A 16,726-nucleotide genomic window follows, 5' to 3' on the forward strand; every position below is an offset into this window, starting at 1 on the left:
GCCGTCGTGCCGTCGCCCTCGCCGCCCCCGCCGCCCGTCGTCGTCGTCGCCACGCGCCCCCGCCGCCCGTCGTCGTCGCCGCGCACCCCCGCCGCCCGTCGTCGTCGCCGCCCCCGCCGCGCCCAGTCTTGTCGCCGTCCCCGGCCACCGCCGGCCCGTCTCGTCGCCGTCCCCGGCCGCCGCTGCCCGTCTCGTCGCCGTCCCCGGCCCCCGCCGCCCGTTGTCGCCGCCCCCGCCACCCATACGCACCTGGCCCGCTCCACACACACACACGCATACACACACATACACACACACACTACACACACACATACACACAGACACACTACACACACATACACACAGACACACACACACACACACTACACGTACACTATGCATGCATGTACGTACGTACACACATATACACACACACTACACACACACATATTTTTTTACTTATTTTCTGTTTTTCTAATGTTTAGATGAATTAGAACTATCTAGTTTATTTTTAGAATGTTAAAATGTTATGTTAGATCGATCTAGTTTATTTTTAGTAAATGCTTTGTTGAACTAGTTGAATTAATATATATATAGAACTAGTTTATTTTTAGTAAATGCTTAGTTGAACTAGTTGAATTAATATATAAAACTAGTTTATTTTTAGTATATGCTTAGTTTGAACTAGTTGAATTAATATAACTTGTTTATATTTAGTAAATGCTTTGTTGAACTAGTTGAATTAATATATATATATATATATATATATATATATATATATATATATATATATATATATAACTAGTTTATTTTTAGTAAATGCTTAGTTGAACTAGTTGAATTAATATATATAATTAGTTTATTTTTAGTATATGCTTAGTTTGAACTAATTGAATTAATATAACTAGTTTATTTTTAGTAAATGTTTAGTTGAACTAGTTGAATTAATATATATATATATATATATATATATATATATATATATATATATATATATATATATATATATATATATATATATATATATAGAACTAGTTTATTTTTAGTAAATGCTTAGTTGAACTAGCTGAATTAATATATAGAACTAGTTTATTTTTAGTATATGCTTAGTATGAACTAGTTGAATTAATATAACTAGTTTATTTTTAGTAAATGCTTTGTTGAACTAGTTGAATTAATATATATATAGAACTAGTTTATTTTTAGTAAATGCTTAGTTGAACTAGTTGAATTGATATATAGAACTAGTTTATTTTTAGTATATGCTTAGTTTGAATTAGTTGAATTAATATAACTAGTTTATTTTTAGTAAATGTTTAGTTGAACTAGTTAAATTAATATATATATATATATATATATATATATATATATATATATATATATATATATATATATATATATATATATATATATATAGAACTAGTTTATTTTTAGTAAATGCTTAGTTGAACTAGTTGAATTAATATATAGAACTAGTTTATTTTTAGTATATGCTTAGTTTGAACTAGTTGAATTAATATAACTAGTTTATTTTTAGTAAATATTTAGTTGAACTAGTTGAATTAATATATATATATATATATATATATATATATATATATATATATATATATATATATATATATATATATATATAGAACTAGTTTATTTTTAGTAAATGCTTTAAACTAATTGAATTAATATAAGTAGTTTATTTTTAGTAAATGCTTAGTTGAATTAATAGAAGTAGTTGAATTAATTGAATTAGTAAGTGATTAATGTTTCGCCTAATATGAACATAGGAAATGTCGTCTGACGACGGAAAACATTTCATTATGTGCGAATACTGTGAAGACCAGCGCGGCCAGTGCGACAGAAATTTCCTTGTTGATGGTAGACGATTCAGCATCAAGCTGGACGAGACTTTCGAATTCGGTACAGTAAGTCACAACGACAAGTCTGTTTTCGTAATTAAGCATGATTTATATATGCTTCATTTGCCTGACTTATAATTTTTAATTTTCACTATTCTACTAGCACATCCCGTGCCATGTAAGAATTTTTGTCTTGGATAAGATAGGTTTCAAAGATATGGAAACTATGGAGGTAAAGAGAGCTTACCTGAAAACTGAGCATGATGGTTATACTTTCAACGTCAAAGTATACCATGCACACACGTACACCTATTTTGAATGCAAAACTTGGCAAGCACTATGCAAGGCTTATGCATTTGAGCCTGGTATGGTTATCACCTTTGATATTCGTCCGAAAGATGATATTGAAGGTAATAGAGACATATGGGTCGATGTGCAGACGCCTCCAGTTCTACCATTATGTGAGTTCTTCTCAACTATATTTTTGTCTTTGATATTGCTTATTCAAAAATAACTGACAACTAATTTCTATTGACAGCTTATCTCCATTCAACCAAACTTGTCCGGCGCTTGGTAGACAGGACCTACTACTGTCCCGGAGCTGAACTAAACTACGAGGAGATAAGTCATTATGTTTCATGGCTTGAGGATCTTCATACTGTCAAGACAAATTTTCTTCCTGCACTTGGAAATGTTAGTACTCAAAACGTGCGACCAATAGTGATGGAATTGAACTACGGTCACATCTATTTAGGAATGATGGTAATATATTTACTATTTGTCCTCAGTGCATATTTTGCATACATAATTTTTTTGCTAAACTTTCATTGCTAAGTATATTAATTAAGTACTATACAATGTTGTTTAACAAGGACTCCCGATGACAGTTGTGCCTCAGGGGATCGAGACTAAAGGTCAGATGTCAATTGTTAGCTTACGGCCAAGATATCCTACATTGCACATGAATGCATTCAGGATTTCTAGAAGCGATGAATGCTTAATAGTGAAAGATTGGAGGAAAATTGTTAATGATCGCAGAGAAGTACTAGGGGGCAGCAATGAGAAGCGCAGCCCACGATTAGGAGACAGGTTCATCAGCATGCTCCAGTATGATCAATCAGGAGAGCTATACATGTTCTATGCTATTTTACCAGAGAGAGTAGCTAGCAGGAGTGATTTAGCTAGTTCTTCATGCTGCTCTTAATTAGTACTTGTCCTTTCATGTCCGTGTTCTTCGTTCTGAACTTAAGTGATTTGCTTTTGTGGTGTTATATATGAACGCTTATAATATCATGACAATCATGTTAAACTCGATCGATAATATTTTTGCTTCTGGTACAAGAGTGAATGTTTCTTCTTTAAGCTAGTAGTGCTGGTGGTGATTAGATAGCTATAGTTAATTATTATATCATTTAATGAAAGAAACCGCCGATTAGTTTCAGCTGGATGGATCCTACCTAAGTGATCAAGTATATGCCATATCCGTATATATTATAGTTGATCAAGTATAATATGGATATGGCATATACTCTAGCTAGCTAGCTATATATAGAGATATATATCCAATAATGCATCCAGTCGAAACTAATCCGCGGTACTTTCACCTTATGATTTAACAACTCATTATAATGTAAAACAATCACTAAATTAAATTGAAAACACAAAATTAAAGAAAAATTAAAAAAACCACCCAAACATTTAGTACCGGTTGGTGTTACCAACCGGTACTAATGCCCTCCACGCAAACGGGCCTGGCTCGTGCCACGTGGTGGCACTTTAGCGCCGGTTCGTGATGAACCGGTACTAAAGGGAGGGGACCTTTAGTCCCCACTCTTTAGTGCCGGTTGGCGAACCGGCACTAAAGCCCGTTACGAACCGGCACTAAAGGCCGGTTCTGCATTAGTGTATGCAATCTTAGAAGATTTTGAAGATAAATCAGTTTGAAGACATTGACCTCATGTTGCGAAGACATTCACTTATATGTTGAGAGTCGGTTCCAGATTTGTACGAATCCGTGAATAAGTACAAGTGAGGAATCTAACTAGATGTGAAGCTTAAGTGAATATACTAGGCAGTATGAGATGCAGACAGAATAGTGTATAGACAGAAACCAATTTTGGAAAATTGGATGAATCATTGAGGATCAAAAAGCTGGTAAAAATAGAGTTATATTTACCACACGAAGAACTGCTAGATGGGAAGAATTTGGAGACTGAGCAGTTCAATCCACCGTGCCCTAACTTGGCGACGGAGGACACCTACGGCAGCGGCGGGAAGGACGATGCCCGCTGCCGGCGTGAGGATGGCGTCGGAGAAGTCGCGGCAGCTAAGCACTTCGTCGCCGGCGTCGTCGAGAGTTAGCGGTGGCGCTAGGGTTTTGACGAGGTGGAGAGGTGGAAGAAGGTTTTCTTGACCGCAGGGGGCACGTATTTATAAGTAGGTGTGCGGTACAACGCAATTACACAGGTGCCCCTATCTGTTCACATCCGTGGGACACGTGGCAAACATGCAACATACTTAGAGTTGTCCCACGTTCCCATGCCCGCCAAGTTTGTCGGATGGTTGTTCCGGCTTCTCCGGATATCGACAATAAAGATGAATCATTTTAAACAAGACTTGATGGTTGCCTCTGTGTCTTCTGCTGACAAGGATGCAGAGAAGACATTCGACAGTTTCAACAGAATGCATATGATTTGGATAGATAGAGTTTGAGATAGTAAGCATAGAGAGATTAGGGTCCGATCACATTCACTTAGTTCAAAAGATTCAACAATGAAGACATAGCTATAAGTGAATGCTGTAGAGGACCGAATACAGTATATTTGAAAGCAATCAACTCAACATAGTGAAGTAAATCATGAAGATAAGTTGAAAGTTGAAGATAAATCAATATGCGAAGATATTCAACAATAACGCCATGAGTGAAACACTTCAAACCAAGAAATTTTGGTGGTGGCGTTACCCACCGTATAGGAAGTATTAGACCCAGACACGGTGCACAATTATCGTGGCACTCTGAAGTCAAATTCCACGTTAATGTATTCACACTCAGAATGTAAGTCTTCATTGATTGAAGATATACTTTACTTCGTGTGTTGTACATCTAAGTCATCAACATGCATAAGTGTTAGGATGTGTGCTTGATCACAGGACATTTGAGGATTCCAAGATATTTAGCTCACACCGTAACTTGCAAAACCTTTTCTCATCCAAGGGCTTTGTGAAGATATCTGCCAGTTATTCTTCAGTGTTGACGTGAATGATGTCAATATCTTTCTTCATGACATGATCTCTGAGAAAATGATGACGAATTTCAATGTGCTTTGTCTTTGAGTGCTGGACTGGATTGTTGGCGATCTTGATGGCGCTTTCATTATCGCAGAAGAGAGGGACTTGCTTCAGATTGATGCCATAGTCCTTGAGAGTTTGCTTCATCCACAGAAGCTGAGCACAACAAGATCCAGCAACAATGTATTCAGATTCAACAGTTGAGAGTGATACCCAGTTTTGCTTCTTTGAAGACCAACAAACAAGTGATCGTCCTAGAAAGTGACATGTTCCTGATGTTGACTTGCGATCGACCTTGTCACCAGCATAATCAGCATCCGAGAATCCAACCAGATCAAACCTTGAGCCCTTTGGATACCATAATCCGAGTGTTGGGGTGTAAGCCAAATATCTAAGAATTCACTTCACAGCTAAGTGATGCGATTCCTTTGGTGCCGCTTGGAATCGAGCACACATGCAAACACTAAGCGTAATATCTGGCCTAGATGCACAGAGGTAAAGTAAAGAACCAATCATGGAGCGGTATACCTTTTGATCGAACTCTTTACCATTGTCGTCGGGACCAAGATGATGTTTGGCTGGCATTGGCGTCGTGTAACCTTTGCAATCTTGCATGCCGAACTTCTTCAGGCAATCTTTGAGATATTTTTCTTGAGATATGAAGATGCCATTCCTTTGCTGACAAATTTGAAGACCAAGAAAGAACTTCAGCTCACCCATCATGGACATTTGATATTGCTCTTGCATCATGTATCCAAACTCATCACTGTACTTCTGGTTGGTGCAGCCGAAGATTATGTCATCCACATATATTTGGCACACAAACAGTTCACCATCATATGTCTTCGTGAAGAGTGTGGGACCTAGGGATCCTGGTTTGAAGCCTTTGCTCTTCAGGAAGTCTTTGATTGTATCATACCAAGCGCGAGGAGCTTGTTTGAGGCCATACAGTGCTTTGTTTAGTTTGTACAACATATCAGGATATTTTGGATCTTCAAAGCCAGGTGGTTGAGCAACATACACTTCTTCTTCAATCTTACCACTGAGGAAAGCACTTTTCACATCCATTTGATATAGCAAGATGTTGTGGTGATTAGCATAGGCCAGCAGTATGCGAATAGCTTCAAGCCTAGCCACAGGAGCAAATGTTTCATCGAAGTCAATTCCTTCAACTTGAGTATATCCTTGTGCCACTAGACGTGCTTTGTTTCTGATGACTTGACCATGCTCATCTTGCTTGTTCCGATATATCCACTTAGTGCCAATAATGTTATACTTGTGAGGGTCAGGGCGCTTGACAAGTTCCCAAACATTATTCAGCTTGAACGGTTGAAGTTCTTCTTGCATGGCTGGAATCCATTCAGGTTCCATAAAGGCTTCAACAACTTTCTTGGGTTCAGATATTGATACAAATGAAAAATCCCCACAAAAATTTGCTAACTGTGTTTCTCTTGAGCGAGTAAGTGGACCAGGTCCATTGATGCTATCAATTATCTTCTCAATTTGTACTTCATTTGCAACACGAGGATGAACTGGACGAAGCCCTTGCTCATGCTAATCATTGTCATCATTGGGAGAATTGTCTTCGGTCTGAGCATTGTCTTCAGGTTGGTTTGGTGCAGAAATGATAAGTTCCTCTTCAGGCTGTGCTTCAGAGGGCATGATTTCACCAGTTCCCATCATCTTGATTGATTCACTGGAAGGAGCTTCATCTAGTGTGCTTGGTAGGAGCTCTCATTGTGAACCATTGGTTTCATCAAATCGCACGTCCACAGTTTCAACAATTTTGTAGTGGAAGAGGTTGAAGACTCTATATGAGTGTGAATCCTTTCCATAGCCGAGCATGAAGCCTTCGTGAGCTTTGGGTTCAAATTTTGACTTGTGATGGGGATCCTTGATCCAGCACCTAGCACCAAAGACTCTGAAGTAGCTAACATTTGGCTTCTTGCCAGTGAGGAGATCATAGGATGTTTTGCCCAGAAGCTTATGGATGTAGACACGGTTGATGATGTGACAAGCTGTATCAATAGCTTCAGGCCAGTATTTTCTTGGTGTCTTGTACTCGTCGAGCATTGTTCGAGCCATCTCAATGAGGGTTCTGTTCTTGCGCTCAACAATGCCATTTTGCTGAGGTGTGTATGGAGCAGAAAATTCAGGAGTGATTCCCATTGTATCCAGATAAAGATCAAGCCCGGTGTTCTTGAATTCAGTGCCGTTATCACTTCTGATATGTTTGATCTTGACGCCATAATTGTTCATTGCTCAATTGGCGAATCGTCTGAAGACATCTTGTACTTCAGTCTTGTAGAGAATTATGTGCACCCATGTGTATCTTGAGTAGTCATCAACAATAACGAAGCCATAGAGACACGCCATTGTTGTGAGGGTGGAGTAGTGAGTAGGACCAAATAAGTCCATGTGCAACAGCTCGAAGGGTTGAGATGTTGTCATGATTGTCTTCCAGGGGTGCTTGGCCCTCGTCATCTTTCCAGCTTCGCAGGCACCACACAAATGATCTTTCTTGAACTTGACACCTTCGATGCCTATGACATGCTTCTTCTTGACGAGAGTGTGTAAGTTCCTCATGCCAGCATGCCCCAGCCTTCGATGCCAGAGCCAGCATTCTGAAGCTTTTGCAAGAAGACATACGGCAAGCTGTGGACCTGCTGAGAAATCTACCATGTACAGATCACCTTTCCTATACCCTTCAAAGACTAGAGACTTGTCAGATTCCATTAGTACAAGGCAACGATATTTTCCAAATATCACAAGCATGTTTAAGTCACAAAGCATTGAGACAGACATTAAGTTGAATCCAAGGGATTCAACAAGCATCACTTTATCCATGTGTTGATCCTTTGATTTTGCAACTCTACCTAGACCCAATACCTTGCCTTTACCAGTGTCAGCAAACGTGATTTGACTCTTGTCAGATGGACGTAAGGTTGAGTCCATGAGAAGATTTCGATCACCAGTCATATGATTAGTGCATCCGCTGTCCATAATCCATTCTGAAGCACGAGGTGTCATACCCTACAGTGCAGTTAGGAGGATAGGCTTCACAAGGTATGTTGTGAAGCATAAGCATTTGATGCACACTTGGATTATCACAGCATAGATGAAAGTTAGCACACAGTATGACAGGTAAGCGATTCATATGTGGAATACATAGTAAGTCATTTTATCATGCGTCCCTTTGTGTTTTAGGTCCCCAGCAATAATATCGGACGCCTTTGATTGCTGGTTGGAGACCATGTTCTCCAAAAGAGAGTTAGTTCTTCTTCACCACCCACATCTTCAGGGGTGGCTTAGAAGCAATGAGTCTAAGTGCAGCATCTGAGAATTTCGGCTTTGAAGCCCTAGCAAATAGCCTTGCAGGAGATGAATGATACTCATATGAATAAGCAGAAAAGTTCTTAGTCCTATGAACATGGCGGTTTGAGGACACACGTTCATATTCATAAGTTTGAGCACGACTTCCCTGCAAAACATTGGTGTTAGGGTGACTCAAGTGAGTCCTGTATTCGTATGAAGCCGTTGGACCATATGATGCCTTTGGTCTGGGGTTTGTCTTCTTCCCTGGTGGTGTCATGATGACATTCACTGGAAGATTCTCAAGACAGCTTTTGGGAACCCAGATCTTCTTCATTGGGGGTCCATTCCTGCAGTTAGTACCAATATACCTGGCAAACACTTCACCATTCTAATTTTTGAATAGTTTATAGTTTGCATCAAAGGATTCATCAATGATAATAGGATTAGTACAGGTAAAACCAGATAAAGTGGATGGATCCACTTAAGGTTCCTTTGCAGCAACCCATGTGGTTTTGGGATACTGCTCAGGCTTCCAGTAAGAACCATCAGCATTCATTTTCCTCTCGAACCCAACACCCTCTTTCCTAGGGTTTTGGTTCAGAATCTGCTTTTTGAGGACATCGCACAGTGTCTGATGCCCTTTCAGACTTTTGTACATCCCTGTTTCAAGCAATGTCTTCAACCTAGCATTTTCATCAGCAATAGTAGTGGCATCCTCAACAGAGGGGTTAGTTATGTTGGGGAACGTTGCAGAAAATTAAAATTTTTCCTACGGTTTCACCAAGATCCATCTATGAGTTCATCTAAGCAATGAGTCTAGGGAGAGAGTTTGCATCTACATACCACTTGTAGATCGCGTGCGGAAGCTTGCAAGGTGATGATGTAGTCGTACTCGACGTGATCCAAATCACCGATGACCAGCGCCGAACGGACGGCACCTCCGCGTTCAACACACGTACGGGACGGGAGACGTCTCCTCCTTCTTGATCCAGCAAGGGGGAAGGAGAGGTTGATGAAGATCCAGCAGCACGACGGTGTGGTGGTGGATGCAGGGCGTCACAGCAGCAGGGCTTCGCCGAGACTACGAGGAAGAGACGTAACGGGGGGGAGGTGGAGGCGCCAGGGGCTGGTGTGTGAAGTCCCTCCTCTCCCCCACTATATATAGGGGTGCCAGGGGGGGGCGCCGGCCCTAGTAGATGAGATCTACTAGGGGGGGCGGCGGCCTAGGGGAGGTTTCCCTCCCCCCCAAGGCACCTAGGGGTGCCTTCCACCACTAGGACTCCTCCTAGGGGGAAACCCTAGGCGCATGGGCCTATAGGGGCTGGTGCCCTTGGCCCATGATGGCCAAGGCGCACCCCCTACAGCCCATGTGGCCCCCCGGGACAGGTGGCCCCACCCGGTGGACCCCCGGGACCCTTCCGGTGGTCCCGGTACAATACCGATAACCCCGAAACTTGTCCCGATGCCCGAAACAGCACTTCCTATATATAATTCTTTACCTCCAGACCATTCCGGAACTCCTCGTGACGTCCGGGATCTCATCCGGGACTCCGAACAACATTCGGGTTTCTGCATATACATATCTTCATAACCCTAGCGTCACCGAACCTTAAGTGTGTAGACCCTACGGGTTCGGGAGACATGCAGACATGACCGAGACACTCTCAGTCAATAACCATCAGCGGGATCTGGATACCCATGATGGCTCCCACATGCTCCTCGATGTTGTCATCGGATGAACCACTATGTCGAGGATTCGATCAAACCCTGTATGCAATTCCCTTTGTCAATCGGTACGTTACTTGCCCGAGACTCGATCGTCGGTATCCCAATACCTTGTTCAGTCTCGTTACCGGAAAGTCACTTTACTCGTACCGTAATGCATGATCCTGTGTCCAACACCTTGGTCACATTGAGCTCATTATGATGATGCATTACCGAGTGGGCCCAGAGATACCTCTCCGTCATACGGAGTGACAAATCCCAGTCTCGATCCGTGTCAACCCAACAGCTACTTTCGGAGATACCTGTAATGCACCTTTATAGTCACCCAGTTATGTTGTGACGTTTGATACACCCAAGGCACTCTTACGGTATCCGGGAGTTACACGATCTCATGGTCGAAGGAAGAGATACTTGACACTTGCAAAGCTCTAGCAAAACGAACTACACGATCTTTTATGCTATGCTTAGGATTGGGTCTTGTCCATCACATCATTCTCCTAATGATGTGATCCCGTATCAACGACATCCAATGTCCATAGTCAGGAAACCATGACTATCTGTTGATCACAACGAGCTGGTCAACTAGAGGCTTACCAGGGACATAGTGTGGTCTAAGTATTCACACGTGTATTACGATTTCCGGATAATACAGTTATAGCATGAATAAAAGACAATTATCATGAACAATGAAATATAATAATACTTTTATTATTGCCTCTAGGGCATATTTCCAACAGTCTCCCACTTGCACTAGAGTCACCAATCTAGTTACATTGTGATGAATCGAACACCCATAGAGTTCTGGTGTTGATCATGTTTTGCACGCGAGAGAGGTTTAGTCAGCGGATCTGCGACATTCAGATCCGTGTGCACTTTGCAAATCTCTATGTCTCCATCTTGAACATTTTCACGGATGGAGTTGAAACGACGCTTGATGTGCCTGGTCTTCTTGTGAAACCTGGGCTCCTTGCGAGGGCAATTGCTCCAGTGTTGTCACGGAAGAGTTTGATCGGCCCCGACGCATTGGGTATGACTCCTAGGTCGGTGATGAACTCCTTCACCCAAATCGCTTCATGTGCTGCCTCCGAGGCTGCCATGTACTCCGCTTCACACGTAGATCCCGCCACGACGCTCTGCTTGCAGCTGCACCAGCTTACTGCTCCACCATTCAGCATATACACGTATCCGGTTTGTGACTTAGAGTCATCCAGATCTGAGTCGAAGCTAGCGTCGACGTAACCCTTTACGACGAGCTCTTCGTCTCCTCCATAAACGAGAAACATGTCCTTTGTCCTTTTCAGGTACTTCAGGATATTCTTGACCGCTGTCCAGTGTTCCTTGCCGGGATTACTTTGGTATCTTGCTACCAAACTTACGGCAAGGTTTACATCGGGTCTGGTACACAGCATGGCATACATAATAGATCCTATGGCTGAAGCATAGGGGATGACACTCATCTCTTCTTTATCTTTTGCCGTGGTCGGTGACTGAGCTGAGCTCAGTCTCATACCTTGTAACATAGGCAAGAACCCCTTCTTGGACTGATCCATTCTGAATCTCTTCAAAATCTTATCAAGGTATGTGCTTTGTGAAAGACCTATGAGGCGTCTCGATCTATCTCTATAGATCTTGATGCCTAATATATAAGCAGCTTCTCCAAGGTCCTTCATTGAAAAACACTTATTCAAGTAGGCCTTAATGCTGTCCAGAAATTCTATATTATTTCCCATCCGGAGTATGTCATCTACATATAATATGAGAAATGCTACAGAGCTCCCACTCACTTTCTTGTAAACGCAGGCTTCTCCATAAGTCTGCATAAACCCAAACGCTTTGATCATCTCATCAAAGCGAATGTTCCAACTCCGAGATGCTTGCACCAGTCCATAAATGGATCGATGGAGCTTGCATACTTTGTTAGCGTTCCGAGGATCGACAAAACCTTCCGGCTGCATCATATACAGTTCTTCCTTAAGATGCCCGTTAAGGAATGCTGTTTTGACGTCCATCTGCCATATCTCATAATCATAGTATGCGGCAATTGCTAACATGATTCGGACGGACTTTAGCTTCGCTACGGGAGAGAATGTCTCGTCGTAGTCAATCCCTTGAACCTGTCGATAACCCTTAGCGACAAGTCGAGCTTTATAGATGGTAACATTACCATCCGCGTCCGTCTTCTTCTTAAAGATCCATTTGTTTTCTATCGCTCGCCGATCATCGGGCAAGTCTGTCAAAGTCCATACTTTGTTTTCATACATGGATTCTATCTCGGATTTCATGGCTTCAAGCCATTTGTTGGAATCCGGGCCCGCCATTGCTTCTTCATAGTTCGAAGGTTCATTGTTGTCTAACAACATGATTTCCAGGACAGGGTTGCCGTACCACTCTGGTGCGGAACGTGTCCTTGTGGACCTACGAAGTTCAGCAGTAACTTGATCCGAAGTACCTTGATCATTATCATGGTTTTCCTCTTCAGTTGGTGTGGGCATCATAGGAACGGTTTCCTGTGCTGCGTCACTATCCTGCTCAAGAGGTAGTACTTCATCGAGTTCTACTTTCCTCCCACTTACTTCTTTCGAGAGAAACCCTTTTTCCAGAAAGCATCCGTTCTTGGCAACAAAGATCTTGCCTTCGGATCTTAAGTAGAAGGTATACCCTACAGTTTCCTTAGGGTATCCTATGAATACGCATTTTTCCGACTTGGGTTCGAGCTTTTCAGGTTGAAGTTTCTTGACATAAGCTTCACATCTCCAAACTCTTAGAAACGACAGCTTAGGTTTCTTTCCAAACCATAATTCATACGGTGTCGTCTCAACGGATTTAGACGGTGCCCTATTTAAAGTGAATGTAGCTGTCTCTAGAGCGTATCCCCAAAATGATAGCGGTAAATCGGTAAGAGACATCATAGACCGCACCATATCCAATAGAGTGCGATTACGACGTTCGGACACACCGTTTCGCTGAGGTGTTCCAGGCGGCGTGAGCTGTGAAACGATTCCACATTTCTTTAAGTGTGTACCAAATTCATGACTTAAGTATTCTCCTCCACGATCTGATCGTAAGAATTTTATCTTTCGGTCACGTTGATTCTCCACCTCATTCTGATATTCCTTGAACTTTTCAAAGGTCTCAGACTTGTGTTTCATTAAGTAGACATACCCATATCTACTCAAGTCATCTGTGAGAGTGAGAACATAACGATATCCTCCGCGAGCCTCAACGCTCATTGGACCGCACACATCGGTATGTATGATTTCCAACAAGTTGGTTGCTCGCTCCATTGTTCCGGAGAACGGAGTCTTGGTCATTTTGCCCAAGAGGCATGGTTCGCACGTGTCAAACGATTCATAATCAAGAGACTCTAAAAGTCCATCGGCATGGAGCTTCTTCATGCGCTTGACACCAATGTGACCAAGGCGACAGTGCCACAAGTATGTGGGACTATCGTTATCAACTTTAAATCTTTTGGCATCTACACTATGAACATGTGTAATATTACGCTCGAGATTCATTAAGAATAAACCATTAACCATCGGAGCATGACCATAAAACATATCTCTCATATAAATCGAACAACCATTATTCTCAGACTTAAATGAGTAGCCATCTCGTATTAAACGAGATCCTGATACAATGTTCATGCTCAAACTTGGCACTAAATAACAATTATTAAGGTTCAAAACTAATCCCGTAGGTAAATGTAGAGGCAGCGTGCCGACGGCGATCACATCGACTCTGGAACCATTCCCGACGCGCATCGTCATCTCGTCCTTTGCCAGTCTCCGTTTATTCCACAGCTCCTGCTGTGAGTTACAAATATGAGCAACGGCACCGGTATCAAATACCCAGGAGTTACTACGATTACTGGTAAGGTACACATCAATAACATGTATATCAAATATACCTTTGGTGTTGCCGGCCTTCTTATCCGCTAAGTATTTGGGGCAGTTCCGCTTCCAGTGACCCTTCCCCTTGCAATAAAAGCACTCAGTCTCAGGCTTGGGTCCATTCTTTGACTTCTTCCCGGTAACTGGCTTACCAGGCGCGGCAACATCTTTGCCGTCCTTCTTGAAGTTCTTCTTACCCTTGCCCTTCTTGAACTTAGTGGTCTTATTGACCATCAACACTTGATGTTCTTTCTTGATTTCAGCCTCTGCTGACTTCAGCATCGAGAACACTTCAGGAATGGTCTTTTCCATTCCCTGCATGTTGTAGTTCATCACAAAGCTCTTGTAGCTTGGTGGGAGCGACTGGAGGATTCTGTCAATGACCGCCTCATCTGGGAGGTTAATGTTCAGCTGGGTCATACGGTTGTGCAACCCAGACATCTTCAGGATGTGCTCACTGACAGAACTGTTTTCCTCCATCTTACAACTGTAGAACTTGTCGGAGACATCATATCTCTCGACCCGGGCATGAGCTTGAAAAACTAGTTTCAGCTCTTCGAACATCTCATATGCTCCGTGATGCTCAAAACGCTTTTGGAGCCCCGGTTCTAAGCTGTAAAGCATGCCGCACTGAACGAGGGAGTAATCATCAGCGCGAGTTTGCCAAGCATTCATAATGTCTTGGTTCTCTGGGACGGGAGCGTCACCTAGCGGTCCTTCTAGGACATATTGTTTCCTGGCAGCTATGAGGATGATCCTCAGGTTCCGGACCCAGTCCGTATAGTTGCTGCCATCATCTTTCAGCTTGGTTTTCTCTAGGAACGCGTTGAAGTTCATGTTGACGTTAGCGTTGGCCATTGATCTACAAGACATATTTGCAAAGGTTTTAGACTAAGTTCATGATAATAAAGTTCTAATCAAATTATGAACTCCCACTTAGATTAGACATCCCTTTAGTCATCTAAGTGTTACACGATCCGAGTCGACTAGGCCGTGTCTGATCATCACGTGAGACGGACTAGTCATCGTCGGTGAACATTCTCATGTTGATCGTATCTTCCATACGACTCGTGTTCGACCTTTCGGTCTCCGTGTTCCGAGGCCATGTCTGCACATGCTAGGCTCGTCAAGTTAACCCTAAGTGTTTTCGCTGTGTAAAATTGTCTTACACCCGTTGTATGTGAACGTAAGAATCCATCACACCCGATCATCACGTGGTGCTTAGAAGCGACGAACTGTAGCAACGGTGCACAGTTAGGGGAGAACACTTCTTGAAATTTTATAAGGGATCATCTTATTTACTACCGTCGTCCTAAGTAAACAAGATGCATAATACATAATAAACATCACATGCAATTATATAGTTGTGACATGATATGGCCAATATCATATAGCTCCATTGATCTTCATCTTCGGGGCTCCATGATCATCTTGTCACCGGCTTGACACCATGATCTCCATCATCATGATCTCCATCATCGTGTCTTCATGAAGTTGTCACGCCAACGACTACTTCTACTTATATGACTAACGTTTAGCAATAAAGTAAAGTAGTTTACATGACGTTATTCAATGACACGCAGGTCATACAAAAAATAATGACAACTCCTATGGCTCCTGCCGGTTGTCATACTCATCGACATGCAAGTCGTGAATCCTATTACAAAGAACATGATCTCATACATCACAATTCATCATTCATCACAACTTCTGGCCATATCACATCACATGATCAATCGCTGCAAAAACAAGTTAGACGTCCTCTAATTGTTGTTGCATCTTTTACGTGGCTGCAATTGGGTTCTAGCAAGAACGTTTTCTTACCTACGAATCACCACAACGTGATTTTGTCAACTTCTATTTACCCTTCATAAGGGCCCTGTTCATCGATTCCGCTCCAACTAAGGTGGGAGAGACAGACACCCGCCAGCCACCTTATGCAACTAGTGCATGTCAATCGGTGGAACTGGTCTCACGTAAGCGTACGTGTAAGGTTGGTCCGGGCCGCTTCATCCCACAATACCGTTGAGCAAGAAAAGACTAGTAGAGGCAAGTAAGATGACAAAATCCACGCCCACAACAAAGTTGTGTTCTACTCGTGCAAAGAGAACTACGCATAGACCTAGCTCATGATGCCACTGTTGGGGAACGTTGCAGAAAATTAAAATTTTTCCTACGGTTTCACCAAGATCCATCTATGAGTTCATCTAAGCAACGAGTCTAGGGAGAGAGTTTGCATCTACATACCACTTGTAGATCGCGTGCGGAAGCTTGCAAGGTGATGATGTAGTCGTACTCGACGTGATCCAAATCACCGATGACCAGCGCCGAACGGACGGCACCTCCGCGTTCAACACACGTACGGGACGGGAGACGTCTCCTCCTTCTTGATCCAGCAAGGGGGAAGGAGAGGTTGATGAAGATCCAGCAGCACGACGGCGTGGTGGTGGATGCAGGGCGTCACAGCAGCAGGGCTTCGCCGAGACTACGAGGGAGAGTCGTAACGGGGGGGAGGTGGAGGCGCCAGGGGCTGGTGTGTGAAGTCCCTCCTCTCCCCCACTATATATAGGGGTGCCGGGGGGGGGCGCCGGCCCTAGTAGATGAGATCTACTAGGGGGGGCGGCGGCCTAGGGGAGGTTTCCCTCCCCCCCAAGGCACCTAGGGGTGCCTTCCACC

This window comes from Triticum aestivum, chromosome 1B (assembly GCF_018294505.1).
Source record: "Triticum aestivum cultivar Chinese Spring chromosome 1B, IWGSC CS RefSeq v2.1, whole genome shotgun sequence".
Taxonomy (NCBI): Eukaryota; Viridiplantae; Streptophyta; class Magnoliopsida; order Poales; family Poaceae; genus Triticum; species Triticum aestivum.